Source organism: Elephantulus edwardii, unplaced genomic scaffold (genome assembly GCF_000299155.1).
Source record: "Elephantulus edwardii isolate Elephantulus edwardi_28Jun2011 unplaced genomic scaffold, EleEdw1.0 scaffold00174, whole genome shotgun sequence".
Taxonomy (NCBI): domain Eukaryota; kingdom Metazoa; phylum Chordata; class Mammalia; order Macroscelidea; family Macroscelididae; genus Elephantulus; species Elephantulus edwardii.
The window spans coordinates 5,412,809-5,419,152 of record NW_006399924.1 but is presented as its reverse complement, the minus strand read 5'-3'; the positions used below and the strand labels follow the sequence as shown (position 1 = coordinate 5,419,152).

General features: G+C 37.5%; 1 protein-coding gene across 1 annotated transcript in view; it reads right to left on the bottom strand.

The window, feature by feature from the left end:
* ST7L (suppression of tumorigenicity 7 like) overlaps positions 1–6,344 on the bottom strand; it is a 225,030-nt gene that overhangs the window by 17,047 nt on the left and 201,639 nt on the right. The window lies entirely within an intron of this gene.

The following is a 6,344-nucleotide window of genomic DNA, read 5'->3' as shown; positions in this document are numbered from 1 at the left end:
GTCCAGGCTGGGTTTAGAAGGGGTTGTGGTACTAGGGATATTGTAGCTAATGTTAGATGGATCTTAGCTGAAAGCAGGGAATATCAGAGAAATGTTAGTTTGTGGTATATTCAATATTTTTCTTATCCATATCTCCGTCACGGAGTGCATTTTGTCCCACAAAATATATATATTTGATGTTATGATGTAAAAACTATGCAATGTTCCCCATTATCTGATAAAATTAATAGTTATAAAAGGATTAAGGATGGTATATGATTTTTTTGTTTTAATAATTTTAATGAATATTTACAGAGATTTTGGATTTCCATTCATTCATTGCTGCACTTCTCTCCCTGCCCAGCCCTCCCTCCCCCACCCCCCAGTAAGCTCCTCTCTTTGAAAAGTAAAAGAAAAACACCCTCCCTGGGGTGGTATATGATTTTTGCTTTCTTTATATAAAAATGAATACACATCTTTTATTTCAAAGCATACAAGTCCATCAAATAGGCACATACTGTAAGGAGTTCCTTAGGCAGGTGAATGACTACAATTATCTTTGCCCTTACTGTAAACATTTCTATTTTTCTGATTATCCATATCTTTCCCTTCACTTGATTTTTTTTGTAAAGTCACCCTCTATATGAAGAGATTTATTGTAATGTCATCTGAATATTTCTCTATCATCTCAAAACCCAAAACAAAACAAAACACAACCCATTGCTGTCAAGTCTATTGCTATGTGTAGTGACAATATGTTGTTGTTAAGTGCCGTCGAGTCGCAGGCGACTCAAAGCGACCCTCGACGCTTGGGTGTCTTTCATCCTCTCTCCAGGTTCATAGGGTTTCTGGAGGCAAGCTATTATGAAAGTGGATGCCACTCCTCCTTCCAGTGACAATATAGGACAGATTAAAATTGGTTGGGTGGGTTTCTGAGGCTGGAAACCCTTTTTGTGTCTGTGTGGTTTGAGTGAGTATTTACAAAATAAATTGGTTTTCCATTCAACCATATTTATATGCATTTTTTAGGACATTGATTACAATGCACGAGAGAATGATGTGCATGCACAACACAACTCTCAACACACACAAAGTGCTGCTCCCACTTCCGCCTTGTGATTCTTGTGCCCATTAATCTTTCTATCCCATCCGTTCCTATCTTCTGAGCTTTATCTTTGGAAAATGATACCCTTTTGATCTTATATGGTTTATTATCGATGAATGAGTGCCATCCCTGGTATTATTGTTATGTGCTTTCAAGTCACTTGAGACTCATAGTGACTCTATGAGTTCTGATCCTTGCTCTATTCTGAGCCAACCTTATTGTCTCTGACTCACCTACATCCATTACCTAGTCACTGAGTCAATCCACCTCATCGAAGGTCTTCCTCTCCGGTGCTGTCCTTCTACTCTCCTAAGCATGATGTCCCTCTACAAAGACTGGTCCCTCCTTGCAACATGCCCCCCAAAGTATGTCAGATGAAGCTTCAGAATCCTTGCCTCCAAAGAGCAGCCTGGTTTCACTCTCTCTAGGATGAACCTGTTTGTTCTCCTAGCAGTCCATGGTATATTCAGTACTCAGCACCACAGCTCAAAGGCTTCAATTCTCCTTCTATCATCCCTAGTTGCCCAGTTTTCTGATGCATAGAAATTAACTGAAAAGGCCATGGCAGGGATAAGGTGGACCTTAGTCTCCAGACTGATATCATTGCTCTTCAATAATCTAGAGAGGTCCCTGACAGCAGATTTTTCCAATGTAATTCATTTTTTTATTTCCTGACTGCTGGTACCAAGATTGTGGAGCCAAGGAAACTAAGCTGTTAATAGTCTCAATCTCTTCATCATCTATCATGATGCTGCCAATCCGCCCAGTGGTGAGAATCTTCATTTTATTATATTGAGCTTCAATCCATGTTGAAGGTTGCAGTCCTTGACCCTCTCCAGCAAGCACTTCAGGTCCTCCTCAGTTTCAGCAAACAGGGTTGTGTCATCCGCATAACGCAGGTTGTTGCCTTTGTATAGTCAGAGAAACACAGATAGACATTCCTCTGGTATTCTCTGCTTTCAGTCAAGATTCATCTAACTTTAGCTATAATATCCCTACACAGCCTCTTCTAAACCCAGCCTGCACTTCTGGAAGTTCTCTGTGCTGTTCTAGTTGTTTTTGAATAAATTTCAGCAGAATATTACTTGCATGTGATATTAATGATATTGTTTGATAATTTCTGCACTCTTTTGGGTCACCTTTCTTTGGAATGGGAACAAACATGGATTCCTTCCAGTCAGTTTTCCAGGTGGTTGTCCTCCAGATTTCTTGGCACCATTTGGTGAGCGTGTCCAGGGCAGTGTCTGTTTATTGAAATATCCCAGTTGGTATAGCGTCAATTCCTGGGGCCTTGTTCTTTGCCAATTCTTTCAGAGCAGCTTGAACTTCTTCCTTCATCACGACGGCTCTTGCTCATACGTTGTTTCATGAAATTTTCTGTGTCAGCCAATTCCTTTTTGTACAGTGACTCCCTGGTGTTAAAGTCTGTCTATTGTTTGGCTAAAAGCTGAACCACAATAGAAAATTTTGTTTCAGGTTTGAAGAGTGGCTAAGGGCTATAGTCTTGGAGATTCCATTAGTTTCCATCAGGCCAGTCAGTCTGGCCATTTTTGTTTTTAATTTTGTTTCACATTTTTCACCCACTGCCTTGGACCTTCTACTGGGATGTTTTTTAGAGTGGTTAGCAGTGGGAGCTGGGTATTATCTAGTTCTGATCTAACGGTTGTGAAAGTTGAGGTTCATGCGATTTATTAGCCCTTTAATCTACTTGTTTTCACATATCTTTGCTTTACTTCCCACATCTTTGTTCTGTATCGGAAGAGACCAACGGTTGCACCACCATAGATGTTAATTAAGGAACCTTTTAAGACTTCAGCCACTATTTATCAAAGTAGGATGTAGAACATTGTCTTTATGGGCTGCGTTATTCCAATTGAACTTAAGGGTCTCTAGCTGAGCTCTATCTAACAGTGGCTATAGGGAAAGGATATAGGCATGCATTAAAACATACATTCACTAACCTGATCTTTTCTTTTTTCCCTTTGAAGAATTCAGAATTTAGAAAATTTGGATATGAGGAACATTAGTAACTTGATAAGTTTCCCAGTCTGATACTTTTTTAAGGAGCAAAAAATGAGGATGAAGAATGAGAAATACCCTTATAGAAAGAGGAAAACATCTTTTTACTTGCTACAAATATCTTAATTAATAAAGAAAAAAATCATTTGCCAGATTGCATAAGCAAGAGACTTTTGAGTATTAAGAATGGATCATGTGAAAATGTAATGCTTAAGAATGTTTAAATAAAAACACTTAAAAATTCTAACTTGTCACACATTTGTCTTAGTTTATTTTCTGCAGTTTCAGGAAAAATCTCAGATACAGTATTATATAAAAATAGCAAGACTTCAGAACAATATTTTATAGGAATACAAGATTAGTTTTAATTCAAATGTTTTAAGAATGGTATCATTTCTTCTAAAGAGATATAACTGAAAAGTTTCCTGCTTTCAAGTTAATAGATTTGTTTTAATTGTCAGTTTAATTTCTGAATATAGCCTTTTATACTTAATAAAGAAGTATATAACTAGGATAGGATTTTATACAACTAGGGTAGGTTTTTAGCATTAATGAAGTCACATGGAGGGAAAAAATTTTTTTCATCCATAGACAGATTTAATATCACTGATTATGACAATGGAAAAATAAAACAAAAATTTTTAAAAAATCATATTTATTCTTTCCCTGTCATATGTCAGTATATAATTATAATTGTATGCCGATCCTCCTTCTTCTGAAGATTATCCTTGCCCCAGGGAGAAGGATGAGAATAGTGGACAAACCTCAAGAGTTTTGAGCACTATTCAGTAACAGCCACTTGGCTTTTTATTTTTTTAATTATAATTTGGGGAGAAAAAAAATTTAATTATTTTTTAGGAAGGGATGAAGAAACCCCAGTGAGACATTCTGTAGAGAAGTCCTTTGTTAGTGTAACATCTGACCTTCTATATCTTTGGAAATCATGCAAGTTGGCTAATGTAGTCCTTAAAGAATTAATCAAGCAGATTGTTAGGCCCTAGTTACAGTGAAGCCAGCCAATTATGAGTTGCTCAGAAATTCATCACTGGCATGTCTAACCACATTTTCCCACATAAAGATTAGTAGAAATATGTGGAATCTGGGCTCATTCCCACCCTAGCACTGCTACAATATATATTTAGTAAAACAAATTTCAACAAAGTTTTGCCACAGTGAAAAAAACAATTTATTAGGGAAGATTTTAGATTCTTGATTTTACTCATAACACCTTTTTCTGCCAACATTGCAAAGGCTGCTCTATTTAGTAAAAACCCAACTCTGAAATTTTTATATTCAAACACACTTGTGAATTCAAAGCTCTTAAGTCACATGCCACAAGTCTGAATTCACCAGTAAGCTCAAATCCCCAAATCCCTAAAGACCACCTTTCGCCTTTTCTCTGTTGTGATAATGCCCTCCCAGGCCTTACTAAGAAAGCTTTTCTTGCAAGAGAGAAATGAAAAGGGGGCAGGAGAGATGAAGACTGGTTCTCTGAGGTGAGGGCAGTACTGCTCTTAAATAAAGAAGCTCCTTTCAGATAAGCAGAATCAGATTCCAGTTCAGTTGGTTTGCTGGCTACCCTTACTTTGAACTCTCATATTTAACCCAGCAGGCTTCAAAGCAGGTGAGAAAATGACCTACCACTTAAAGGCAATTTTTCCTTTTTCAGGAATTCTGGCATTAGAGAATATCAGAGCTCATATCAGCACATTCCACATCTCCAGGGATTTGTGCAACTTTTTTCCATTGCTCTATGTCTAATGTCAGATTAGGTTTTCATCTCAGTCAGAAGAAAAGCCAGAGGAAAAGAAATCATAACTTGGTGGAAATTAAGTCTTAACCATATAGCTTTATGCCATGAACAAGGAATGGGACACTTAAACACCTACCATTCTAGTTTGTTCCCTTCCAGTTATCTAACTTGCTTCACATAAAAGAAACTTTTATAACAAATAGATGTTAACAAAATTAAATTTGCTCTAGCATATTAGCTAATAAAAAAAGATGGAGAAAGAAACAGTGGTTCCCAATGGATTACATTTAGAAATTTTTAAAAAATTACCTTTTCTTAGAAATTGCAGATTTTTTTATTGCTTTCTACTTCCCTTGCTCCTTAAATGTGACTAAATAGATAATCCTAACATATGTAGTGTGTAAGTTACCAGCAGGTTCGGTTCTATGAGGCAGTTGTCTGTACCTAGGATTTGAACTAGTTCCCCTTTCTGAGATTTATGTAATACATAATTCACCAGAAGTATAGTTTAATACCCCAGCCATCGAGCTGAGTCTGACTCACAGAGTCTCCAAGAGTCTAAGTCACTGGGTCTCCAATGCTGTAAATCTTTACAGGAAGAGATTGGCCATCTTTAGTTGTTGTTGTTGTTGTTAGGTGCTGTCAAGTTACCTCCAACTCACAGCAACCTTCTATACAACAAAGGTCACCTACTCACCAATTACATGACAGTTTCTTTGAGAAAATGTATTTTCCTATTTGCTTTTAGGACAAATCTCCCCACATATATGAAAGGTTTCATTTCCCACTTTGGCTGCACTTTGGTAACAATGATGAGGATGATGTCATCAGAGCAGTGACAAAACCACCTAACACCTATCTAGTACTTATGGGCAGCTGCAATCTAAACACTTGACATATTTCAAATTCATTTAACCCTCACAAAAACAATTTTACATTGAGGGGTAGAGAAGTTTAAGTAACTTACCTTTGCCAGTTGCACAGCCAGTAAGATCATGACTGGCGTTCAGAGCAAAGCTTTATCCAGACTTTATGTTTATAACCACTCTGCAATCTTGACCCTTCTTCCCCTTGCTGATATGGACACTACCCAAGTATTCTAAATGCCTCATTTTAGGAGGAGAGGAGAGTATGGCTTCTCAAGTTCTAAATGTGTGTAGAAAATCATCTGGGAGCCTCGTTGAAAAGCAGATTGTGTGAGGTGCCTGAGGTTCTGAATCTCTTGCAAGCTCCTGGCTAATAGTGATGTTCTTAGTCCACCGTGCTGGAATTTGAGACTCTAGGTTCCTTATTGTCAATCTGTCTGTATGCAGAGGCATGTTACATTTATAAGATGAAAGCTGCCCATGCTTTAATAATTTTCCATTAACTCTTAAATAAAACTTGCCCCATGCGCATCCAGAAACTTCTCTAACAGGGTAAAAAGGGAAGCCACAGACTGGGAAAAAGTGTTTGGTAATGACATGTCAGATAAGGGACTTATATCTA